This window comes from Eptatretus burgeri, chromosome 3, assembly GCF_056783735.1.
Source record: "Eptatretus burgeri isolate ZD-2024b chromosome 3, Ebu_testis_v1, whole genome shotgun sequence".
Classification (NCBI taxonomy): Eukaryota; Metazoa; Chordata; class Myxini; order Myxiniformes; family Myxinidae; genus Eptatretus; species Eptatretus burgeri.
The window spans coordinates 108,043,788-108,071,593 of record NC_140963.1 but is presented as its reverse complement, the minus strand read 5'-3'; the positions used below and the strand labels follow the sequence as shown (position 1 = coordinate 108,071,593).

Sequence of the window (27,806 nt, the reverse complement as noted above, 5' to 3'; positions counted from 1 at the left end):
CTGCCCCCATTGTTTGTCCGCCTCCCTCTGTTTTGGCCTTCGGCTCTGCCATTGGTGTCCCCCCCTCCACCTTCTCTCAACTGTTTATTTTGTTGTGATCCATTCAGTGTACTCGTACCAGCTCTTCCACGAGCCTCGACAATTTTCATTTTTTTTTTTAATCTTATTGTATGTTTCTCAGCCTGCTTCAATACAAATTTCATTTCTTAACTTGCAAATTAATTGTCTTGAGGTTTCAGTCTTCATCATGATGATCGTGGCTGCCCTTCATAGCCAAGGACAGCTGTTCACATGAAACAGCCAAGGACTCCTATCCCTAATCGTCCCTTTTAGTTGTGATACGAGCCTTGGCAGTGTATACAAAAACAAACAAACAAACAAAAAACAAATGTGAATTGGTTTATTGTGTTGGAGCTCCTGCTCTGACAGGCACACTCGAGTAGAGCAAGCAGTGTAACCGAGTGTCACGGGATATGCGACCAAACGAAACTTGCATGTTTCAGACCAACCGATTTGCTACCCTCAATTGAAGGTGATAATTCGAATTTGTTCAGGGTGCCGGCGATAATTTGCCTTCTCTTCTGGAAATACACTGTGGGATATTTAACATGATCACGGATGAGTTCTCTGGCTTCGTGTCCTTCTAATGGATGGTGCCAGTGTTACCACTGCTTGGGAAATTTACCAAGACAACTAGATTTCCTGATAATTTGGTGCAGAGTATTGAGTAAAGAAACGACTTGTAATGACCGACATAAGGTTGGATCATCTTGGAAAATTTCAGGCGCTCATCTTGGACTTTTTTTTGGAGTGGCAACATTGGATGGCACGCACATTGATGCATTGCCTTGACTGCAAAACACAAGGATAGCGAGCTATTTGATCTTATTCACATTTCATGATATTGATTTTTAGGTAATCTCATCTCGATTCTCGATGAGATGAACTTATAAAATGGATCCTGATGTCAGCCCGACTGGTCGTCCATTAACTTTTTGGTATTTTTGCTACTCCTCCCTTATCACTCGGCTGATTGTTCTGAAACTTGACAAATGAATACAAGAAAGTGACCTCCACAATCTCTTAGGCTTCGATTTTGGATCAGGGGGCTCCCGGGGGGGGGGTTACCCCCTGGAAACTTCGGATCTGTACTTGTCCATTATTTACCAACCAATTATTTTGAGGCTTGATACATTCCTTCTATTCGATGGTCTGCAAGATCACACGGTCTAAGATTTTTCCATGGATCATGGTGGCTCCTACGGAAGAGGGTTGGAAGGGGGGTTACCCCCTGAAACTTCAGATCCCTATCCCTACTCTCCCCTTATTTACCAACGGATTACTCTGAGGATCACACGGTCTTAAGATTTTCCGATTTTGCACCAGGGGTACTCCCAGGGGGGTTCCCCCAAATCTTACCCTGTAACTTTCGGCACCAGGAGATCAAATCGGCATGGGTTCGAATCTTGGTCTGAACTACAACCTCAAGAGATGACCGTCAGCCCACTCAGTGATACTTCATTAAAATATCAAATACTAGCAGATAACCCAGTTCTGCTGGGCTGTTATGCTTAGAGAATATTTACCTGTAAAGCAATAAAAAGAGACCATTGGATGGAGTGACAAATCATGAGTTGATCGACCTAATGTACGACAACGTGTGCACGATCCCAACATGCCTCTGCACTTTCAAGGTCTCACAACTTCCACTCCATAATCCTAAGGTCTCATACACCCATCCTCCAGGCAATAGTCCCCAAGCAAAGGAATCAACACTATTTTTAAAAAAAATCAATATAAACATCAATAAAAATTTCATGCTTCCGTTCACAGAAGGCATTGCCAACATGTGAGCGGATTCTTTTGTACGCCTCATTCACGTGTATGAAAAGAAAGTGGAAGCGTGAGTAAGGAGTCTCAGGTTCCATTTGTAAGGGAATTTGTTCCCATCAGAGTGTGTAATATTTACGGAGTTTGCTGGGAATGTCCTTTGACAGCAGAACAGTCACTAACTGTTAGACTGCTGAGGTTTATCGGTAAAGTTAATCGATGGAAAGTTAATTATATGTTGGACAGAATTGACTGAATCCATACATCCATCCATGGGGACCAAACTGTGTACAGAGCATTGGTGCTGCCGAAGCAGTCTCCTTGACTATTGGGCACAATCCTGGACGGGTCGCCACTCCGACACAGGATACCAGCAAGCTGGCACTCATTTTGCCGACCTCAGAAGGATGACAGGCAGAGTCAACCCCACCTGGTATTAATTCAACAGCCAAGGTGGATTTGAACTTGGGATCCTATGATCCCAAGCCCACCACCCTAACCATTAAGCCAACACCAGGCATAAGCCTGCATGTGCTTGCATTTATATACATATATGATATTATGCATTTTTCAAAAATATAACAGGTAACAAAACGTTTTTTTAGATTGGCAAAGACGATGATTATTTAGGGGAGAGAATAATGGAACACACCTGAAAGTTCTTTACTGAACACATTTAAACATACTCTCTCCTACTCACCACCATAAAAATAAAAAACGAACATGAACAATAGATAATGTAGTTTCTGAAGGACCGTTTCAGCATTCATTCCAAGTGCCTTTTTGGCACGAAGGACGTGTAGAACAGTTGATTGCAAGTTTTCACCTCCTCCTCATGCAAATGTACATCAATTGATCATGTTGCAAGACTTCTTACCATGAAGAGAGGTACTGTTTTTGACCTCAGAAGATGCTATCAAGCCACTGGATCAACAAGAGAGATGCCACAAAGCAGATGTTCCAGCATAGGATGTTCTATGTAATCAGTTTCAAACTGCCCAGTGCAATGCCAACACTCCTTGAACCTCACAGGATAAGGTTTAACATCATCTTCAAGGGTCTATATGATGCAGGGATCTGTGCTTGTCACCCTGTTCAGCATCCAAGACTTGCATTGTGACACATCCAAGCATGCTTGCAGTTGTCCAATCAGCACATCCAATGGATATGGAAGCAATTGGCAATGGTTAAATATTCAGTGACAAATTGAGATTTCTCCGATAAAGGTATGATGGTCATGCACAGCTCTACAGAAAATGCAATGAGTGAGATGCCCCTGTCTGTATCCAAGAATCTGCAAGTCTTTGGACATCGAAATGTGAAGATGTGGGGTGGTAGTGCTGAAACCTTATTATATGCACCAACTTGATCCTTGTTCTTGGCAAGCTGAGGGAAAATTGACACATTAATGAGATCTTACAGCAACCAATGCCAATCCTCAGATTCAGATTTGAGTGCTTATATGGTTAATGGGATGATGGTGCAATACAGTGATTTCTGCTGGATGTGGATTCTTTGGAGGACACCATTGGATCTTGAACATCCAACAACAAATATCAGCAGATGGGGATCCATCTAGGGGATGGATCTGGATTATTCATCTGGATTATTTAATGGGGATCCATTAAATAATATTTCAGAGAAAACATTATTTAATATTTTCTTAAATTAAATTTGGCTGCCAAACCATGTGACCTATGACATCATATGTGTGACCCATTTGTTCCTCATGGATGGACGATCATATGCATAAAGTTTTGCCTCGATCTGTTCAGTCATTTCAGAGATTTTTGAAGGTTTTTTTTAATTTCAAAAAAGGAATATGGCTGCCGAATCACGTGACTGATGACATCATCAACAATTTTTGTGGACCATTTTATCCCTACATGACCCTCAAAATTTTTCATACTGCTCGGATGTGGCGTTCTACACATGCAATTATGACATCATAACGAAGGAACCTGCGACATCGTAAAAAAATCACTCATTCCCCACGAGGAGTACTTTCTCTGTGCCAAGGTTCAATGTTTTCCTTGATGCGGTTTCAGAGATAGAGGTCCAAAGTTTTTCTGTTTTTCCAATATGGCTGCACACCACGTGACCTATGACGTCATAGTTATTAATATAAGATTCTACATGAGTAGTCGCACGGACAGTGAAAATTTCGTCTCAATCCGAAAAGCGGTTGTGGAGAAAAACACGAACGTTCTGTTTGGAAAAACAAATGGACCCAAATGCAATCCCCCCCCCCCCCCATAATTCGGCAAGGGTAATAAATGTTAAGTTAACAACAATACATATTTCCTTAATCTAACAATACTTTTAGTAATGTCGACTACAGTACCAACAGTACCACTGCATAACTGAAAACCTGACACCCGAACAGTTCCAAACACCTATCCCAATGTTGCAGGTGACATCCATGGAATGTGATTCAAGGAAATCTAACACAGGTGGAGGCCATTCAGCCCATCATGTCTGCACAAATACCATACTAATTTATCGACACGAGATCCAAGGAAGAAAATGCAAAAAAAAAAACAATTAATTAATTAATTAATTATTTATTTTAATTATTATTATTATTATTATTATTATTATTATTATTTTTCGCTCGCCTGTTCGAAGAACAGAGAGCTTGAGCGATACCCCCGGCGTCAGCATCAGCGTGAGCATGAAAATGTTAAAGTTTTTGGTGCAAGTTATTTTTTCCTTTCTAATGTTTTTATCTACCACACTATTTTTTATACGCCCGATATATATATATATATATATATATATATATATATATATATATATATATATATATATATATATATATATATATATATATATATTGGGGCGTATTATGTGATACCAGTCGTCCGTCCGTCCATCCATCTGTCCATCCGTCCGTCCGTCCGCTCCTGTCCGCACTCTAACTCCCAAAGTTTTCAACTTTCACGTTTCATATTTGGTACATAGGTACAGACTGTGGAGACGGTGTTTCGCGACATAGGTTTGTCATCTAAAGTGGTTGCCATGGCAACCAGGATGCGGTTTCCGTCTGTTCCTCTCCGCACTCTAACTCCCAAAGTTTTCAACTTTCACGTTTCATATTTGGTACATAGGTACAGACTGTGGAGACGGAGTGTCGCGAATACGTTCGTCATCAAAAGCGGTTGCCATGGCTACCAGGATGCTGTTTTCCATGTAGTAGCACAATTCTGTATATACCTTCTTGTCCGGGCGTATTCTGTGCTCACTTGCGCTCTTGTTACTGATTGCAATATACAAATACATATATTGCTTTAAAATTATTTGGATCAGACTTCACTGCAATGCTTTCTAAAAAATATTAATTATTAGATGAGTAATTTAAAAACGATAAATGTATAAACAGGTGAGCATTGGGTGGCTTTGACACCAACTCTCTGTTTTTTAAAGCTTTTGTAGTTTTTGTATTTTTTTCTTTTTCTTTTCTTTTTCTTCTTCCCCTCAGGGGAGGGGGCATGGGCTTGGTTAAAAACATACATCAACCACCCAACTCCCCCTTGACAAGACCCCCACCAACAGCACTCCGTAAACATGCACACAATCACCCATCAATGCTCAAACTACCTAAAAGTCCTGTCAACATCCCCATACCCCTCTCTCTCCATAACTTCCAGGTACCTATCCAATTCTAATTTAAACAGGGATGTGTTTATTGTCATACAAACGTGTATTTATATTCGTACAAACAGGGATGTATTTATTATCAATCACCATCCTATTGAATGCTATCATTTCCCCACAAATAGCTAAATGTCATGCTTGAGCTTGTGCATAAGTTACAGACAAGAAAGGAATTTAGGAGACGTTATTTTTACCTCCACCACCACAGGTGGACAGAGCGTATGCTTTCACTCCTGTCTGTCCGTTTGTTTGTTTGTGTGCAGGATATCTCAATAAGTTTTGGATGGATCTGAATGAAATTTGGTGGGCAGGTTGGGTGTGTGAGACAAGGAGGAATTGATTAGATTTGGGTGAACATCCGGATCCAGATACGATAATTTTTCAAGTGATTCTTTACCATTGATAGATGGTGCCAAAACGATAAATAGCACAATATCTGAAAAAGTTTTGGACGGACTATGACGAAACTAGGTGGACGAGTTGATTCGGTGACAGGAACAGGCCGACTAGATTTTAGTTCAGATTCGGATCCAGATCCGGTCTTTCAGTGGGATGTAAAGCGTAAACTATTCAGCCTGGTGGAAGTATGCGCTCTAACGAGTGTCGTTCGAGTTGCACTTTTAAGTGGACTTACAAAGACATCGTTAGACAATGAACAAGAAAGTGGGATTTTCACCTTGGAGACACACCATGATCAAATGGAAACACCAACAAGTACATTCTATTCTGAAAATCCATATAAAATTGTTCACCACAATGTAATGCGTTGCTCGTTCACGAGTTCTTGTGCGAGGTATATTCTCAACATTTTTTTTTGTAACTGCACCGGTTTACCCCCACATTCAGTGCAGGCTCGAGAGCCTATTGGTCATTATCCTGAAAAGTAACTCACTGAAAACGTGTTTTATAAACAGGGAAACAAGCCGGTAGGCGACATGGGTGGTCACTATATAGTTGCATACTACTCATACAGTTTTTGATGGATCAGGCTGAAATTTTTTGACAAAGAGGTTGATTATAGTGCGCATAAAAGCACGGAAGCCGATTTTTGATTTTCGAAAATATATAAAAATATTTTACGGATTTTTTTCAAAAATGTCAAAGTCCCGTTGCTAGGCAACGGTGGTGGCCATAGCAACGGTGCTCAAAAACATACAACTAGATCCTGGTATGAACCTACCAGTCAAGTTTCATCAAAATCGGTTGACTCCTCTGGCCTCCAGAGCTGTCCATTACATACAAACAGACAGACGGAAAACCTGAGAATTATTGTAGTCTAGCGACCACCCAATAACTGAGAATTACAGACTGTTCAACTTCGCTGAACCCAGAGTTGTATATTTTTGTATTTTCTTAATGATGACATTCCACAAACAAGTCTATTGAATTTCGATCCATCAGGTCCACAGCACTGAACTTAGAGATTACTGAGCAGATGTTAGTTTGCCAGTATACCATTACTTCTTACTTCTTAGAATTTAATCTCTTTTTTATTTATTTTTCTTGGCCCCTCACTGGCAAACCACCTACTGTATGGTGGCAAATTACCCAAGTAGCACAGCAACGCAACAACTTTTCATGTGCTGGTTTCACCGAGCACTCCGAGGGCGGCTGCATTGTTTGACGGTGGCTCATGTTAGATGTTGTCATTTACTGACAAAGAATTTGATTATGCAGATTCTGTGAAAAAATTTAAACGATGAAGTGAGTTGAACATCACTTGCGAGAGACCTCTCCTTTGATCTTACAATAATTGCTATATCTCATGATGAAGATGGAAGCACAAGGCTTGTTGCTCTCAAGCTGCTGACAGGTCAGTGACCTATCTATTATTTACTTCCTCCCCTCTGCTCTCTCTCTCTATCTCCATCTGCTCTTTCAGCCCTCCAACCCTCCCCAGCAACTCCAGGATGCACCGATTCTTCCACTAACCCCTGCTGGTTAAATTCCCAAAATCCAGGCTTACTGCCCACCTCTACTCCTTTGTTCCTCATTTCTCCTGTTTGTGGAACCGTCTTCCTGAGATGGTTCCAATCAACTCTTCCTTCCAAGGCTTCAAGCAAGAGGTGTACCACCTGTTTCATGTCAACCCCCTTCACTACTCTTAATATTTTCTACCCCCACTGAACACTGTTAATTCCATGTCACTCCTCTACCATTTATGTTACCTCCTCTACTGTGTTACCTCCTGTACTATTTTCCTGGTCATTCCATTCTCTTCCTTTTTTATATCCAAAAATCCAAAATTTTACATCCAAAACTGTTAACAAATTGCCCCACTGTCTTTATTTGTCCTTTGCCTTTCTACCGTCTATCACTCCACCCTTACATGAGCCGGGATTTTATATACAAGAAAAAGTTAACATTCCAAAAAAATTCCATTACCAAGTCGATCAAATCTATATTTTTGGAAGGGAACGGAAATGTGCATGCTGGCTAAAGGAATAATTTTGTCGAGGACTGTAATGCACAGAAAAATTCATTACAACAGTGGAAAATGAATTGAGAGACAGCATAGTCAAACAATTTGATCGGGTTGGTGAAAGTGACCCTTGAAGAGGAGCTCACACAGTTCACAGCCTCTGCCAATATCTACACCCAATCAAAAATATCACGAGAAAGCATCTCAAAATGCAAAGCCCATCCATGTCCGCGTTGTACTCAAACTAAACTTGATGAAAACGGCAGTTCAAAAATAAAATAAATTTTAAAAATCGTACATTTTATTCATTTGTGTCCTTCACAATCTCATAATAAAGTCTTGTTGAAGATTTGATGACCAAAGCTCGATTGGTAAAAATGTAATGGCCTGGACATACACACTGAATCTCAATGGTCGACAAGGATTTCGATTAAAACATTTATGGCTGGTCTGCCACTTCACCGATGACGACTTCCTTAAAATCCCAAATTCCCAATTGGGAGTAGAATGAGATGTGCAAAGTTTCAAATTTTTCCGATCATTGGTTTGAGAGATATTTTTTCTTTTTTTGCATTTAATCCAAGATAGCTGTGATTATCACATGACGAATGATGTCACAGTTATCATAAAAATATTCTCCATTGGTGGGGGGTGGGGGGGGGGAGGTCGCTTCTCACCTGAAAATTGTGTCAATTGGACAAGTGGTTGCTGCAAGTGGCCAAAAAAGAGTCAAAGAACAATAATGCCAAATAAATAAGTAACATATCCTCCAACACGCGGCATTGCCGGGGCGCCTTCGGTGCCCAGCGATGGCGTTGTGCAGCACCATGAGATGGAAAAGCGAGGGAGCGGCGCACAATCACCGCGTTAAGCAAATATTGAAGTTTCACTATATCCTTTTCTGTCACATTGAAAAAGTCATTCAAAAAGTGAAATTCCTCTCATGGAAATGGCCTCAAACATTGACTGCTGTCCACACTCCAATCATGAGCATACTTGGAATGATGGACAATTTCCTTTCCTCTGCATTATGAGAATGTACCTTCATTGGGCGGGGTACATCAACCAGCTTCCGCGATCGCTGCAAACAAAGCATGCATTACCGCGTTTGAAGAGAAATCAAAATGTACCTTTGTTTCCTCAAAATGGTATCTTCATTTATCTGATAAAAGACGCGTTGTTCGGTCTTTAAATGTATATCAGAGGCCTGTAAACAATCAGAGCTATGCAGAGCAAAAAAAAGATGGCAGCGATTTTTGGGCGGCTCGAGGGAAAGGCGTAGCGAAAAGAATCGGTGGCACTTGTGACCCACAGACATGATCTCAGCTTTGTCTATAAGATTGGCTCTTGAGAAAAACATTGCCGATTTATCATGGCTGCCTACTCCTTCCTTTGAGCTGCCAAGGTTAACTGCAACAAAACTTTATAAACTTACGAGGGGTTTTAAATAAATAGTCATTTTCTGACAAGGTGGGAGTCTGTAGGGAGAGGAATGGGTAGTGGTGGGGTGGGAGTCCGGAGGGAGGGGGTGTAGGTTGGAGGAGGCAGGGAAAGGGGCAGGAGGAGGGACTCAGACACCTTTACTCGGGGTTTTAGACAGTCCTTTTCTCACAAGGTGGGACTCCAGTGGGAGGGGGAGGAATGAGGTGGGAGCCCTGAGGGAGGGGGGAAGGGTATGGTGGGATTCTGGAGGGAGGGTGGCGGAGGAGTCGAGAGGGATGGGAGTAAGGTTGAAGGAGGGAGAGGAAGGAGGGAAAGAGTTGGAGGATGCAAGGAAGGGGTGGGTTGGGAGGAGACAGGGGAAGGGGTGGGATGGGATGGGAAGAGGGACCTGGCATTGACGCATTACCATAATATAGACACAGCTCGAGAAAATGCAGAGTTCTTGAACTTTATCTGCACACAAAAGTAGAAGATCCCAAATCATGTTCCCTGCAGTATATGGACCTCTCCCATGCCATAGTTGGGAAGTTTTACTCTGCTCAACACATCTTCTACAAACAATTCTGATGACCTAAGTCCTGTAATTCTCATTAACATCATTCTTTATCATTCATTCATTCATTCTCTCTCTCTGATCCTCATTGGATGAGAAACATCCTCCATTTTTGAAAGTTGCAAACAACACTCTTGTAAGGACAATAGTTATTAATATTGATAAGAACATGTTCCGCTAATTGGTTTTGGGCGCAAAGGGGAGACAGAAGTGTGGCTTGCTGGTGCTTTTGGCTCGGAGTGTGCTGCGCCATATTCGAATGCTTGTTACTCGGTATGGTTCTGTATTGAGGAATGTACACTTCCCTTGGACGAAACCAGTTTCCTGGTCCTTTGGATATTCTGCAAACGCAGACGTACCACCCACCATTGCGAGGCGCTGTGATACCGGTGGCAGCGGTGATTTCGGAGGCAGAAAAGGGACAGTTATTTCACATCCTCAACAACTACTGAAGCAACTCAACTTGTACGTAAAGGTTATTTCATATTCTGGACTTTTTAGAGCAAGTTAGAGCAAAAAATAAATAATAATAATAATAATAATAATAAAAAAATAAATTCAAATGGCTGAAGAAGAACAGCGAGCCGTGGCGGCAGCATAGGCCGTGAGAGCAGCAGACACTCCAGCAATGAATACCGTTTCGTTTTGAGCTCCCTCCGCCTTTCACAGGAGATGACGCAGAGTCGTTCAATTTGTTCAAAGGAAAAAAACTGTTCCTGGCAAGACCGTCAGGTGCAGTGTGCTCTTACTGGCAGAGCCTCTCCACTGCTATCAAGAATGACTGCGAACAAACGAGGAATAGCCCGAATGATGTTTTTGGATGCACACACTACTTGGCAACATCCCAAACATATCCGAATGCTTATCGACACAATCCCAACGAACAGCTCGAGGTTTATGCTGCAGAGGTCGGAAGTCTTGCGGATGAGGCCTTTCCAACATGTGGCCCCGAAGCCAAGCAATGTGAAGTTTTTCGGAGATTTGTGGCCGGTTTGGATTCTGCACTTTCGCTTAAATTGCATGAGCATGGAGCAACAAAAGTACAAGCTGCTTTGAAGATTGCTGCCAAATGTGAGCAAGCGCAACTTGCTCTGAATATCACAACTCCCAACTCACTTGCATCATCGACTGCTGCAGTCCCTCAGTGGCAACATCCTTCTGCACCTCCAGCACACATTGCTGGATTACCCGCTGCCACTCGGACATCAAATTGGAATTGTGGGAAATTAAACGAAATCAAGCCAACATTGATCTTCTGACAACAGTTTGCTCACCTGCACCATGATGTTAATGTGACTACACAACATCAACCTCTTGTGCAACACAGCACAGACGGCCATGCCTGCAGTAAGGGGGCCCAGTCCTAAGTGCTTAGCTTCTCCATCTCAAAGACGCCATGGCTACGCACCCTCGCTTCGCCACTCTCCTTCATGTCATCACAGGATGCATCATGCTGATCGAAGATGTCTTGACGATTCACCATCGCCTCGCCACTCTCCTTCAAGTGACTACAGCAGACATCATACCGATTGCTCCAACAACTCATCTGCTGCCGACAGACACTGCAGCTGCTGTCCCTCACACAAAAATGAGTCTTCACACAGATAGCATTCTTCACCTTATTCACCTCAATGACAATATTCACATAGTTCTTCCAGTCCTCCAAGGTACTCCTGCAAACCGGATTCACGGTATTCTCCACATTCACGGTCTGACTCGTCTTTGCGGAGAGTGCAGTTTGACACGTCCACGAGCTACCAGGACTTTGACGAGAAGGAGCCTTCAAGGAAACGGCCGTTCACTGATATTTCAGACCGGATGCCAGCTTATTCAATGCAACCAGTCCATCAACACGTCTCTGCGCTGTCAACCGATGCAGCCCCCACATCTTTCATTCAACGGATTCTAGAAGGAACAGAGGTCAACGGTCTTGTGGATACAGGGTCAGGCATCTCACTCATTACAGAAACATGTCGTCAGTCTATTCCAGCCCTGTGATCACAAACCCGAGAGAAGTCCTTTGTTTTTTGCATCATCTGTAACGGGACATCTTATTGACATGCTTGGCTCCCTCACTGTGCAGCTGTGTATGGGAAGCCACATATTGAAGCATGTGTTCCACGTCATCCGCATTGCTAATTATCCTGTCATTATTGGTTGGGATTTCCTCATTCAACACCACATCACCATTGTTCTGGTCCAGGGACACTTGTCATTCTTTGACAACAAATTCCCTCTGTTAGAGTCACAACACCACATTCCACTGGAGAGCAATGCTGTTATCCTCTCTCCTGTGACTGTGCCACCCTTGTCCAAAGATGACTGTGACAGCCAGTCTGGATTGCAATGCAGTGTACTCCTGTCAATGAGTATATGGGCCTCCTTGAACCATGCAAGGGTGATGCCACAGGTCTAGCTGTGGCCAGAACACTAACGACAGTGCAGAATGGCTTAGCAGCAGTGCGGGTGGTCAACCCATCCAGAAAACCTGTGCATCTTCCCACAGGTCATAACCTTGGTCAGTTCCATTCCATGACAGGCTGCCAGCACGAAGAATTTGAAATTGTGGATACCACCATCTCTGCTCCTCAAAGGCCAAAATCTTTGGTGAACATTGACAACGTAAGCTTGACCGCCCAAGAAAAGTCTCAATTTGAAAGATTCCTGATGTAATTCTCTGATATCTTCAGCAGACATTCACACGACTATGGTCAGACAGATCAAATTGAGCACAACGTCAGGACAGGTGACGCCACACCAATCAAATTGTGTGCATATCGCACATCACCTGCAAGACGAGCCATCATGCAGGGTGAAATCTTCAACCTACGTCAACAGGGCATTATCGAAAAGTATTTCAGCCCATGGTCTTCTCCTGTAGTTCTCGTTAAGGAGGACGGATCGTCTCGCTTCTGTGTGGATTACAAGAGACTCAACGCTGTTACCGTCAGAGACTCATTCACCGCGTGTTGATCACACCGTGGACAGGCTCTCTGGTGCATGGATCTTCAGCACCATTGATCTTACTTTTAGGTCCTGGCAAATTTCTCTCAATCCAGCAGACGATGATAAAACCACCTTCTCAACAGGATCAGCATTGTACCAGTTTCAAGTGATGCTAATGGGACTTTGAAATGCTTCAAAACTGTTTCCCTCAACTACAGATCTGTCAAGCTTATCTCCACCATAAGCAAAGTAATGAAGTCCCTAATTTCAGCCAACCTCAGGCACTAATCTCCTTTCTAATTAGCTAATCTCCAACAACCATAGGCAACAATGAACATCAAATCACTGTTTTGACAAAAATCACAGCATTCCATTCTGATAGCATTTAGTACTAATTGCTTGTTCTTTTAGTGCCAAGGCAAAAATATATCTTCCCCTCCCCCCCCCCCCCCGTAGGGCCAAGTCTTTCCTTCCAGTCATTAGCTGAAAATAGTGTACAAGGCCTTCATCTGTACTGTCATGAAATACGGCTCTTCCTGTGGACTGATGCTGCTGCTGCTGCTGCTGCTGCTTCACTTCTTGCACCCCCTTGAAGCTATGGCATGTAAGGCCCTCTTTGTCATTGGCATTTTGTAACAGAAGGCTAAGTTACAGTATCAGCATCTTGCTCACCAGAGGCAGATTGGTGGCTACGCAGTTAATCGTCGACTTTATTCTGGTCTTGTGTCATCTGCCCTCTCACCTCTCTGCCATACAATTCCCCAGATTTCCAGGCTCTAGGTCACATAAGTTGTACCAGAAATCTTTTCCTCGTTATTCACAACCACCACCTCATGGTTTCTCCCTTTTCTACACCCAATGAAGGGGTTCCTAACCTTACCCTGCATTTTCTCTTATCCTGTGATGAATCCATGCCTGCACCATATCAAACAAAGTGTCCGTTGCTCAAATACACAATTGGTCCAACAGCATTGTGCAGAGGTACAGCACGTAACTTTGAGTTTGATCCTCAACCCACCTATGAACTGTTCTGAGTTTGATCCTCGACCCAACCACAAACTGCTGAATTGGTGCTTTGCAAACAAAGTGTTGGCATCACAAAATGCACCGTCCCTTGGATGGGCATAAAGTCTGGCGTCCCATCTACTATTATAATTCTGTTCTTGCGTTTGGCAGCTTGGCTGCTGGGTTGCTATCATTTTGTAAGGGTGCAACTATGCCTCTGATGCTGTACCCCTCTACTAGTACATTGGTACTCATTTCACCAACCTCAGAAGGATGACAAGCTGAGTCAACCCCACCTGGTGTTAATTCAGCAGCCAACGGGGCTTTAACTCAGGACCCTAATATCCTAAGCCAGCCACTCTAATCACGAAGCCAACACCAGGCTTCCTATTATAGTGATTGGTGAACATTAAAGATCCTGCCGCATCTTTCACACAAAGATTAAGAGAGTTATCGCTCGTACCTTGAAGGAATTCCAAATTCCCACCGCCTTCAGTGGAATATCAGACCTGGCCAGCAGGTTCATAGCCGACTTGGATCAAACACTTTCCTGACAAGAATGTGGGAATAATTTGAGCTGTTAAAGTAGTTGCGGTGTTGAAATACACAATCATGCTTCATCGGTGGTCTTTCCTTTGCTTATGTTTTAATTGTTAAAGAGAATTGTTTCATGAGAATACTTAAAAATATATATATATAATTATTGAAAATGAATTTGTGTACCGTATCATTTATTTATTTTTTCCACATCTCTTCCAAGTATTCAGTCATGCTGGCCACACATATTAGAAAAGGTGAGGATGCTAATATTTCATCCCACAACAAAATCAATTGACTTGCTGTAATGTATAGAAATAATTACTGATTGAAAAATAACTTTCATAAAGAGTATTAACATGCATTATGAATAATTATAGTAGTTGCCATACATGATAGAATGAGAGAGTTCAAAGAACACAATACACCACACAGTGTTCAAATATATACAGGAGGGCGTTCATGCTCATGGGGGTTATGTTCTTGAAAATCTCCGTGAACTGCAAATCCGCGATGCACAAACTTAGGGGGTAATGGGGGAAATAGGGTTCGGGACTTCACCTTTAAAATTTGTCCATGTTTGTGCGTTGTTTTTGTGCTATTTATCTTCATGTATAAGAGTTATTAAGAACATAAAATAAAGTATTATTTTATTATTATTTTGTGTGCAGCCTGTGGCCACTGGTTTCATCATTACTGGGAGCATGGCTGTTCTGCTGATGCAGTGCCCCCTGTTTCCATTAAGCTGGTACTCATTTTGCCGACCTCAGAAGGATGACAGGATGAGCCAACTCTTGTGGTGTTATTTAACGGCACGACAGTGGCTCAAACTCAAGACCCCAAGATCTCAGCCACTTTAACCATTAAGTCAACATCAGGCTTATTTTTCTGTATTAAGAACATAAAATGAAGTTTATTTTCTTGAGTTAAGATCATGAAACTTACCTTTAATAATGATAATCCAATAATGATTTCATGATCCAACAACTTGATCCAATAATGAGATGGCGATGTTGATGATGGTGCTGGAAAAGACGAGTTGATGCGGATGATGTTGTGGGGTCTGAGGGGGTTGTTGCATTGACAGCCCATGTTAATTAGCTGAATAAATGTAGAAAATAGTTTGCCGACCCACAATTGTTCAAATGCATTGACTGCAATCTGCAAACCTTGCCTCAATAAATCAATCACGATAAAGCTAATTCACGAAGGGGAAACCCATGAACGGCAAGGCCCTCCTGTACTTCAGTTTTAATAAAATAATGATTTTAAAGATTGTTTAAAAATCCGGAAGTTCAGAGCAATTGAAGCAGCCTTATACACTGTAATAAGACGACGTTGCAATTTAGGAGATGGAGGCTTTATTGATCACCATAGAAAGCAGCCTCGTACTTATATAGCCATATTGGTGGCTTTTTCCTCACCCTGAAATACAAGCCACATACATCGATAAATTGCATTAGTTCATGGAATTATGATGAAGGCAATTTGTGTTCTACAGTCATTAAGTATATAATTCGATTTATAACAAGGTTTAAAGGCATATAAATAAATTCCAGGTTTTACTGCCATTTCCCCTGTTTTACTGTCTATTACACCACCCTACCCAACACATTCCATTAGTCCTTCGTGGATGGTGTTTGTCATTTATGAAATCCTTCGACGGGAGGTTTCCTGTTGGGAATGATTTTAATTTTTTTTTTTTTTGGACAGTCAGCTTGGAATGAAAAAGAATATCTCACTCCTCTATGTGCATGTGTGATTGCAACAAACTCGAAGATAAAGTACTGTTAAACGGCAAACTTGTCTTCCTATTCATGTTCCGATTCGTGTTCAAAATATAACATTCAATCTAAACAAGATATTACTCGATCACAAACTGACGATTATAAACTGATAAGACGGATGGATGGACAGGGACCAATTGTTGAACCCTGCCTTTTGCTTCACTTGCGGTAATAATATCCAGACAGCACAGCAAAATCATAGTGGAATTGCCCCCCAGTCGCATGCGAGATTATATTGTTATAATGCATAATATTAACGAGAATTGCCCCCCAGTAATATGGAAAATAATGTCATTGCATTAGTTGTTGTTCCCCCCCCCCCCCAGTTGGGCAAATTTCTGGTCCCTTCTGGATGTTGCATAAATGAGCAGTTTCTAGAGGCATCTGGTCAGAGAACCAACTCATAATTACAAGTAGTTCCTAGATGGAGAGGATTTTGTGAATATTATTAGACTGACAATATATCAGTGATTAAGCAGTGCAAGAAGCCCATCATCAGTTACTTCGCTGTGAACGAGTACTTCGTCTTTTAAATAAATACATATTTCGACTGCACCCACTTGCTGCTTTGGGCATTGAATGATAAAATAACCTTTGGCTTTTTCTGACACTTTACAATTGTTTATGCATGTTTGACCACAAAGGTGTATTGTATAGGAAAAAAAAAAAATGGAGAAAATATTCGCTGATTTGATACATTTGTTAGTATTTTATACTAATTTGATTTATATGCTAATTTGATACTTTTATACGCTAATTTTATACTAATATTTTACTTTTCAATACATTCGCTAATACGTAGTGGTGTGCGCCTGTAATCCGGCTACTCGGAGGCTTGGGTTGGAGGATCGCTTGATGACGGGGATCTGCGCTGGGCCGCGCTATGAGAGGGTGTAGGGCAGGCGGAATCATGGCGAAACCCAATCCTTATCCCTGTGTCGTAAGAGGCGACCAGGGTTGCGTCAGGAAGGGCATCCGGCGTAAAACCTGTACCAAATCAGTATGCGGATCATAACGGATGATCCGCTGTGGCGACCCCTAACGGGAGCAGCCGAAAGACGAACAACAACATGTATTGAAAAGTAAAAGTTCTGGAATGTCATGGAATATTGTGCATCTTACTCGGAAAACCGGTACTTTTTCAACATCACATGCAAGTAGACAGTCTTCCGCTCGGCAATTTGTGCTCTGCTCGTCAGCTGCACCTAATCCCCCCCTCTCCCCCCATGGCAAACATAGTGTTATACATAGATTCCTTGTTGGTCTTCCGTTTCATTATATGCATGAGGTGCACAAACTTTCACTCACATGGCCAAATGGTGATGGGCTGAATCTGAAGCTGAGTGCAGGTACATGGAAACCTCTTGTTTTCCAATTGATTCCTCTTTTCCTAACACCCCAATGGCAGGAAGAGAAAATTTCCCCACGCCATTAATTTACCAAATAGTTTTAATAACAAATGTATGATAAAAAAATAAAACCAAGCACAGCAGGCATCGATAAATTATGATACACACACAACTAAAATCGACAAGGGCATGAACTACCACGGAGCCCTGACAAGAGTACATTGTGCACTTACTCTTAACTTTTAACTAAAGCTGCAAAAGCCTGATGACAAGAGATGCATCAGGAAAGATCGGGATGCAAATGAAAAAAAAATCAACCTTAATCTGGAGAAGTAGAAAATCATGGGATGTCACAGTGGAAATGGCATCTCTGCTTGTGGCTGGTAGACTGGAACAGGTGAAGGAAACTGTTGAGGAAGAAGACAGAGGTAAAGTTAGCAGTACATTGTTGTGGGAGCATAGCCAGCTTACACTCACCATTCAGGAAGCTCCCATGCTCCTATCTTTTTTTTAGTCTCAAAAGTGCATTTGTTCATACTCCCATGCTCCATCAGCTATTGCTGTTCTCTCGAAATGTCCAGACCAACTTCTAATGGTGATCTCTCGGTCATCTATCTATCATTGAAATTACCAGGTCTATCGACCTCTGCTTGTCAGGTTGTGCTTGATTGTCAGGTCAGGCCAGATTAGATCAGTGACTTGCTACAGGTACCATGTAAACCTGTACTAACCTGTTTCATGGTCAGGATTTCGGCGACTAAACTGTCTCCCCCACCAGGTGTTCTTGTGAGGAGGGTGTATTGATATGGACATCCAGCATGATTAAAAACAAAACCTGTTAAAGGACGGAGGAGCTCCTTGGGAGCCAACGGACATCCATATCTAGTGCCCAACTGCGGACGTCCAACTGGAGTTGGGTTACTTTTGTTTTGTCTGATGTCGAAGGAGGTTGGTGGCAGGATTTGCATTCCGGCCACCACAAAATCCTTCACTCTGCAAAATTCAAGAAAAACGCAAAAAAAATTGATAACCCACTATGTGGGAGTACCTCCTGTGCAGCTGCCCTTCGCAGGGTAGCTCACTGGATGGCGTGATTGGGGCAAAGCCTTCGGAACCCCCACTCTTCGATGATAGGAGGAAAATTGGGGGGTAACTTTCCTGTGTCAGATTGCGGTAATGTGTGTCAGGGTGGTGCTGAGGTGTCGTCCACCAGATTGCGGTCTCCTTGGGTTAACCTGAGGTGGTCGCTTTGGGTCAGGTCAGGTCAGGTATGGGAGCATGTGCCAGAACAGCGCGTCGCTGCGTCCACTTTCCGCCGGTACTCCAGGGGCCTCCGTCTGGCCTTCCCCCAGGCAGATGCCAGGCCCATCCCCATCTCCTTGAGATGATGGTCAACCTGTTGCAACCATGAGGCACGTGGTCGACCCACTGGCCTCCTCCACTCATGAGACTCCCTCGCTGAGAGAATCTGGTGAGCAGGATCAGAGTCAGGAAAACGAGCCACATGTCCATACAGCCGCAACTGACGCTCACGGACTATGCAGGTAACAAATCTCATCCGAGTCTCTCTCAGCAACCGCTCGTTGGACACAAAATCCGACCAGCGATAGCCAAGGATTCTCCGAAGAGACCTGGTACCAAAGGAATTAAGTCTCCATCTCAGATCCTTGGTCAGAGTCCAAGTCTCGCACCCATAGAGCAAGACTGGAAGTACCAAAGACCTGAAGACTCGGACTTTCGTCCTCCCGCACAGGTACCGGCAGCGCCACACCCCATGATCCAGTGAATCCATGACTCCCCAGGCCCGACCCAGACGTCTATTGACCTCTGACTCGCAGCCAGCAGAGACATGAATATCACTGCCAAGGTAAGTGAATCTCTCCACGACCTCAACATCCTCACCACAAACAGACACAGACAGGACAGCAGCATCCAAGATGTCACCGAAAGCCTGGATCTTAGTTTTGACCGAAGAAACCCGTAATCCCAACGGCTCCGACTCCTCATTCAGCACCTCGAGGGCCCCCAAGAGGATGTCTAAAGTCTCCGCAAAGATGACTGCATCATCTGCAAAGTCAAGGTCCGAGATCTTGACATTCCCAAATGACGCACCGCAACTTGATCTCTCCGACATCCTCTCTAGAATCCAGTCCATACAAGTGCTGAAAAGTGTGGGGGCCAGTACACACCCCTGACGAACTCCAGTAACAACTGTAAATAAGTCAGAGATGGTACCACCACACTTCACAGCACTCTCAGTACCAGAGTAGAGTTCAGACATCAGATCGATCAGTTTTGGTGGCACCCCACGAAGACCAAGAATCCTCCAGAGGACATCCCGATTCACTGAATCGAACGCTTTACAGAGATCAACATAGGCTGCAAGCAGCCCCTGCCGAAACTCTCGTCTGCGTTCGGTGAGGACACGAAGAGCAAGGATACGGTCAATCGTTGACCTCTTTGGTGTAAAGCCTGACTGCTCTGGACGCTGGTGCTCAAGCAGATGGTGGCGAACCCTATCGAGAATTATCCGAGCAAAGACCTTGCCCGGCACTGAGAGCAGCGTCACCCCTCGGTAGTTGTTGCAGTCTTGGCGATCACCCTTCCCTTTCCAGAGAGGGACAACAAGGCCCCTCTTCCAGTCAGTTGGGATGATGCCTGTGTTCCAGGCAGAGCACAAAACTGCATGCAACGACACGAGTGCAGCATTTCCACCAGCCTTGAGAAGTTCGGCATGGATGCCACAGATCCCTGGAGCTTTGCCCCGTTTCAACTGGTTCACCGCAGCCCGTGTTTCCACAAGCGTAGGTGGACCACAGTTGATTCGAGGGTCAGCAACAGGGATTGTCACACCCTTGACGTCCAACTCGACAGTTGGGGGATCAGCCTGGTACAACCACTCAAAGTAACCGGCCCAGCGGGCCTTCAGTTCAGACTCCTCTGTCAAGAGCCTATCACTCTCTGCTCGAACTGCAGTGCTCCGAGGGATGGGCTTGGATGAACGTAATGCGCGAATTCCCCTGTAAGCGGGACGAGAATCACCTGTCCACAGGTGATGCTCTACCCCCTCACAGATTCCTCGCACATAGGCCTCCTTGTCCACCCTCAGTGCACGTACAGTTTTACGCCTCAGCTCCCTGAACAGCTCAGCTCTGCCATTCAGCCTGGCCCTGCGACTCTGGTCAATGGTATCCAGTGTCCCTTGAGAGACAAAATTCTTCTTTGCCCTGCGGTGAGCTCCAAGACATCCACCGGCAACATCAAGGATGGTGGTCTTGAAGGCGCTCCACAACTCTTCAGGACCCCCCAAAGCACCCAGACCCCCCAAGTGTCCACTCAGCCTGTTCGCAAACTCCTCAGCTATCCTCTCATCCCTGAGCTTGGCAACATCCAGCCTCGGCTGGGATGGTACCATTCTCCAGGATTTAAGGTGCAGCTTTAGAGTTGCTACAACAAGCCTGTGGTCAGTATTGAGGAACTGAGCACTCCGGTAGACCCTGCAGTTCTGGATCATCCTCCAACGACCGTCAATGAGGACATGGTCAATCTCCTTTGCCACACCGCCAGCGTTGGAATACCAAGTCCAGCGATGAGCTTGTGGGCGCTGAAACCATGAACCAGCCACCCTAAGTCCATGACTTCTTGCAAAGTCAAGGAACTTAGTGCTATTCTGGTTCATAGTTCCTGACCCATGGGGACCAACACACACCTCATAACCGTCCTTATCAGTTTCAGTCGATGCATTGAAATCCCCCAAGACTAGAAGTGTATCTCGTCTGGGGCAATGATCAACCACAGACTCGAGCGTGGCGTAGAATGCATCCTTCACGGTGAGATCACTCGCCTCAGTCGGAGCATAAACAGAGACCAGGGAAATGACACCTAAGGAGTGACGAATCCTTAATCTCATAATACGCTCGTTGACCGGTGTTACCTCAATTATCATTGGGGTCAGCTTATTGGACACAGCTGCAGCAACTCCTTGGGTATGGTAACCATCAGAGCGACCAGACCAATAGTAGGTGTAACCACCCACCATTATCTCGCCGCAATCCGGTCTCCGAACCTCAGAGAGAGCTGCAATCCCGATGTCCAAACGCTTGAGCTCAGATGATAACAGAGACAGGTGATCATCCTCTCTTAGGGATAGGACATTCCAGGCACCCACCCGAAGGGACCGCCTCAGGTTAACCAAAGGAGACCGCCGTCTGGTGGACGACACCTCAGCACCACTCCGCCACACTCTCCCGCAATCTGACCCAGGGATGTTACCCCGTGGTTTCCCTCCTATCAAAGATTGGGGGTCCCGAAGGCTTTGCCCCAATCCCGTCATCCGGTGAGCTGCCCTGCGAAGGGAAGCTGCACAGGAGGTACTCCCACGGAGTGGGTTTTCAGATTTTTTTGCGTTTTTGCGTTTTGCGGAATGAAGGGTTTTACGGTGGCCGGAGTGCAAATCCTGCCACCAACCTCCTAATAAGAAGTGACCCAGGGAAATGGGTGGGTGCCTGGAATGTCCTATCATGAAGAGAGGATGATCACCTGTCTCTTATCTGAGCTCAAGCATTTGAACATCAGTATTGTAGCACTCTCTGAGTTTCGGAGACCGGATAGTGGCGAGATCACAGCGGGTGATTACACCTATTGGTCTGGTCGCACTGATAGTTACCATGCCAAGGAGTTGCTGTAGCTGTGTCCAATAATCTGACTTCAATGATAACACAGGTAACACCAGTTAACGAGCGTATTTTGAGACTGAGGATTCATCACTCCTTGGGTGTCATTTCCCTGGTCTTTGTATATGCTCCAACTGAAGCAAGTGATCTCGCTGTGAAGGACGCATTCTATGCCACGCTCGAGTCTGTGGTTGATCAGTGCCCCAAGCGAGATACTCTTCTAGTTTTGGGGGATTTCAATGCATCGACTGGAACTGATAGGGATGGTTATGAGACAGGTGTTTGGCCCAATTGGTTTGAAACTGTGAACCAGAATAGCACCAAGTTCCTCAACTTTGCAAGAAGTCACGGACTAATTTTGGTGGCTAGTTCATGGTTTCAGCACTCATACGCTCATCGCTGGACTTGTAATTCTAACGTTGGTGGTGTGGCAAAGGATGGTGACCACGTGCTCGTTGATGGTCGCTGGAAGATGATCCAGAAGTGCAGGGTCGACCGCATTGCTCAGTTCCTCAATACCGACCACAGGCTTGTGGAAGCAACTATGAAGTTGCAGCTCAAATCTGGGAGAATGATACCATCCCAGCCGAGGTTGGATGTTGGCCAGCTCAAGGATGAGAGGGTCGCTGAGGAGTTTGCAACCAGGCTGAGTAGTGATTTGGGGGGTCTAGGTGCTTTGGGGAATCCTGAAGAGTTGTGGAGTGCCTTCAAGACTACCATCCTTGATGTTGCCGGTGGATGTCTTGGAACTCACCGGAGGGCAAAAAAGAATTTTGTCTCTCAAGGGACACTGGATATCGTTCACCAGAGTTGCAGGGCCAGGCTGAATGGCAGAGCTAAGCTATTCATGGAGTTGAGGCGTAAAACTACATGCGCTGAGAGGGACACGGAGGCCTTTGTGCGAGGAATCTGTGGCGGTAGAGCATCAACTGTGGTCAAGTGATTCTCATCCTGCTTACAGGGGAATTTGCACATTGCGTTCCTCCAAGCCTGTCCCTCGGTGTACTGCAGTTAGAACGGAGGGTGGTGGGATCTTGACAGAGGAGTCCAAAGTGAAGGCCCGCTGGGCCGGTTACTTTGAGCGGCTGTACCAAGCTGATTGACCAACTGTTGAGTTGGATGCCAGGTGTGTCATTATCCCTATTGCTCACCCTTCAATCAACTGTGGTCCACGTTTGTTTGTGGAAACAGGCTGCGGTGAACCGGTTGAAAAAGGGTAAACCTCCTGGGATCTGTGGCATCCATGCTGAACTTCTCAAGGCTGGTGGAAATGCTGCACTCGTGTCGTTGCATGCAGTTCTGTGCTCTGCTTGGAACACAGGCATCATCCCAACTGACTGGAAGAGGGGCCTGGTTGTTCCTCTCTGGAAAGGGAAGGGTGATCGCCAAGACTGCAACAACTACCGAGTTGTGACGCTGCTCTCAGTGCCAGGCAAGGTCTTTGCTCGGATAATTCTTGATAGGGTTCGCCACCATCTGCTTGAGCACAAGCGTCCAGAGCAGTCAGGCTTTACAACAAAGAGGTCAACGATTGACCGTATCCTTGCTCTTCGTGTCCTCACCGAACGCAGATGAGAGTTTCGGCAGGGGCTGCTTGCAGCCTATGTTGATCTCTGTAAAGCGTTCGATTCAGTGAATCGGGATGTCCTCTGGAGGATTCTTGGTCTCCGTGGGGTGCCACAAAAACTGATCGATCTGATGTCTGAACTCTACTCTGGTACTGAGAGTGCTGTGAGATGTGGTGGTACCATCTCTGACTTATTTCCAGTTGTTACTCGATTTTATCAGGGGTGTGTACAGGCCAACACTTTTCAGCGCTTGTATGGACTGGATTCTCAGGAGGATGTCGGAGAGATCAAGCTGCGGTGCATCGTTTGAGAATGTCAGGATCTATGACCTTGATTTTGCAGATGATGCAGTCATTTTTGCACAGACTCTGGATATCCTTTTTGGGGTCCTCGAAGTGCTGAATGAGGAGTCTGAGCAACTAGGATTACAGGTTTCCTGGGTCAAAACTAATATCCAGGCTTTCAATGACATATTGGATGCTGCTATCTTGTCTGTACCTGTTTGCGGTGAGTATGTTTAGGTCACGGAGAGACTCACTTACCTTGGCAGTGATATTCATGTCTCTGCTGGCTGTGAGCCAGAGGTCAATAGACATCTGGGTCAGGCCTGGGGAGTCATGAATTCACTGGATCATGGGGTGTAGCGCTGTCGATACCTGTGCAGGAGGACGAAAGTCTAAGTCTTAAGGTCCTTGGTGCTTCCAGTCTTGCTCTACGGATGTGAGACTTGGACTCTGACCAGGGATCTGAGATAAAGAATAAATTCCTTTGGTACCAGGTCTCTTCGGAGAATCATTGGCTATCACTGGTCAGATTTTGTATCCAATGAGCGGTTGCTGAGAGAGACTCAAATGAAATTTGTTTCCTGCATCGTCCATGAGCATCAGCTGCGGCTGTATGGACATGTGGCTCGTTTTGCTGATGCTGGTCCTGCTCACTAGATTCTCTCATCGAGGGAGCCTCGTGAGTGGAGGAGGGCAATGGGTCGACCACGTTCCTCGTGGTTGCAGCAAGTTGATCAGCATCTCAAGGAGATGGGGACGGGCCAGGCATCTGCCTGGGGGATGGCCAAATGGAGACACCTGGAGTACCGGCGGAAAGTGGATGCAGTGACGCGCTGCTCTGGCACATGCTCCCATACCTGACCTGACCTGACCTACCTCTGCAATGCTGCTTCACTTTTAGATTCTCCTCATTGGGGAAAGTGGAGCAATACCCACCACAGCATTGTAATACGACATATGCAAATTTATACTCCAGTTATTTAGTCACCAGCTAAACCAGGTTCAAATTCAGTGACAGGGTTTGATATTAGATTTTGAATTGGGGGTGGGGGGGGGGGGAGAGGTGTGGTTGGAAGGGATGTTATTTTCATAAAAAGAGGGGTACATAGAGAAACACAGGCTTATGGGACTTCATGCGGCTCTAACATGTTGTTGAAATTTAATCTCATGTGTACAGCCATAAAGCTCCACCCACCAAGGAAAAGTTAACAAAACTGATGACTTTTACTGATTACACTAATACCTCACGCAGGGGGGTGATGGAGGGTCCTACCCTTTCCTGTGCACATACTACAACTCTTTTTAAAAAAAACTTCGTTGATAAAATCCATTGTTTATCTTGCGCACTGCCGCAGACTGACTCTCACCTTCACAGAAACTATTTTCTGTTGTCACCTTCTGATAAAGGAAGTACACAACCGCTGTGTTAAATGCATCTCTCTCCAACAACTCCAAGATGTATACATTCTTACAGTAACCAACCTCCGTCTGGTTAAATTTCCAAAATGTAGACCGACTGCACACGTCAACTCATTTATTCCTCATTTCTCTCATCTGTGGAACCACCTTCCAGAGGCTGTTCTGTCTCGCTGTTTCCTCCAGGACATCAAGCAAATAACGCACCATCTCTGACTCATGATCTTTATTACCACCATTAACCTTCCCGAACTCAACCATCTTAATTGCTAGTTCAGTTTCCACCACTCCCCCCTCCTCTTTTCTTGTTCGTTCACTTGATGTTTGTCCCAATGTCAGTTCAACCTTTCTTTTCCATGAGCCTCACTCTTGTGAAAAAAAAAAAAACACGCTCAATTAAAGATGCGTAATTTATATTTTCCATGCCAATGAACATGCACTCAGCTTCATCTTGTAAATTGCAAATCATCAGCTTCCATGGTTAGAACGTCCGCTCAGAGTCTGTGTGGATGGCAGTTCAAAGCCCGGCATCCGAGTCATACCAAATAATAAATAAAAAAAAGTACGTGCTGCTTCCTTGCTTGACACTCAGCATTTGCGAAGGATAGAACACAGACAAAAAAGAACTACAGGTTGGCAACCACTGCACATGCTTGTGGGTACAAAATGGCCTTCTCCTGCATTGAAGTTCCTCGAAAGGGAACATTTTACTATAAATCATACTTTTGTTGCTAATTTGGAAAAAGATTTACAATCAGATTGAAAGAAAACCGATGAACTACGTCCTTCCTCCCAGGGGCTTGTGTTTCTTGGAATAGCAGCAGAAGGAAAAAAAACAAAAATCAAATTATTCAACTCGATGACACGTCGAGCCCACTTCCTTGATGTAGAAGGGACAGGGACGCCCGTTTTGATTTGATACTTGTAGAACTCTCAAAACCCTGCCTCCACCAAGGCATTGAATCAGTTACATTCCAGGTCCGCATGTTGTCATCAGCACAGACGTTTCCCCACATCCAAAATCCCACAAACCAATGTATTGCATTGGCCGTGGAATTGTGAACGTCGTGGGAACCAGCATAACTTCCTGTATGATATGGGGTAATATAATCTTTTTAAGTTTTTCATTTTCGTAACATAGAAGTGAAAAAAAAAGGATGCAAGTGTGATTGCTTGAAATTGTTGATGCAATTTCAAGGGGGGAGGTGCAAAAGCATTTAAAAGTGTTGAATAAGGACAAGTTTAAAAAAAAAAAAAGACAAGACAGTTTCAAGACAATCGATTTCTCAACTCAAAAGGCCAAAAGAGTATGTTAACAGGTGAGGAACATGAGGCACGTCTGATTTTGAGAGCTATTTTGTTCTGGTGAAGGTTTGAAACATCAGGCACACTTCACTTCTCAGGGTGATCAACTCGCTCGAATCGGCTTTCAATTGATAAAGTCCATTGTTGAACTTGCCTTGCTCATGCAGACCGGCACTGGGCTTCATGGAGACAAGTACACACTGACCTTTTATGTCAGGTCACAGATCAAATTCCTCATATCATCATGCATAGTCATGCTGTCTGATAGGAGAAACTTATACCTTGAGGGATTCGGTTGAGGACCCATCACAAGTTGCTCCCAGGGCATTAGGAGTCAAATCAAACATTTAACCAGCCTCGGTGACATAATGGTTATGGAGCATCCACTCTGAGTCCCGAGAGGATGGTGGTTCGAATCTTGGCAGAGTCTTACCAAAGACTTCAAAAATGGTACATGCTGCTTCCTTGCTTGATGCTCAGAATTTAAAAGGATGTAGAACATGAACAAACAACCAGAGGTCGGAAAATAAGAGCACAGGTTTGAAATGATGGGGTGAATGGCCTCCTTCTCCATGGAAGTTCCTTGTAAGGGAACTCATAATATTAACGAGAATGATATTTGGTAGAACACATATTTCTGCCAGGCTGACAGTTTACGTTTTGTATGCTACTGATAGGCCGGATCTAAATCTGGACCTGAACCAAAATCTCATTGGCTTCTTCTTGTCGCTGAACCATTTAAATACCATGTTATATATAATTTTGGTCCTATCTCTCAATGGTGAAGAATTAGGCCAGGCCAGGCCAGGTGTGGGAGCATGCGTTGGAGCAGCGCATCGCTGCGTCCATTTTCCACCAGCACTCCAAGCGCCTCTGTCTGACAATCCCCCAGGCAGATGCCTCGCCCATCCTCATTTTCTTGAAATGCCAATCAATCTGCTCCAACGACGAGGCATGTGGTCGGCTCGTTGGCCTCCTCCAATCACGAGGGTCCCTCGCTGAAAGAATCTGGCGAGCACAATGAACATCAG

General features: G+C 44.5%; 1 protein-coding gene across 1 annotated transcript in view; it reads right to left on the bottom strand.

The window, feature by feature from the left end:
• The window catches only part of LOC147030660 (semaphorin-4D-like), a 185,151-nt gene that overhangs the window by 100,089 nt on the left and 57,256 nt on the right, over positions 1–27,806 (bottom strand). The window contains exons 2-3 of the mRNA XM_085874889.1: positions 17,848–17,936; positions 17,489–17,570 (exon numbers count right to left, since the gene is read on the bottom strand). The gene's annotated coding sequence lies outside the window, so the exon portion shown is untranslated. The remainder of the gene's footprint in view (positions 1–17,488; positions 17,571–17,847; positions 17,937–27,806) is intronic.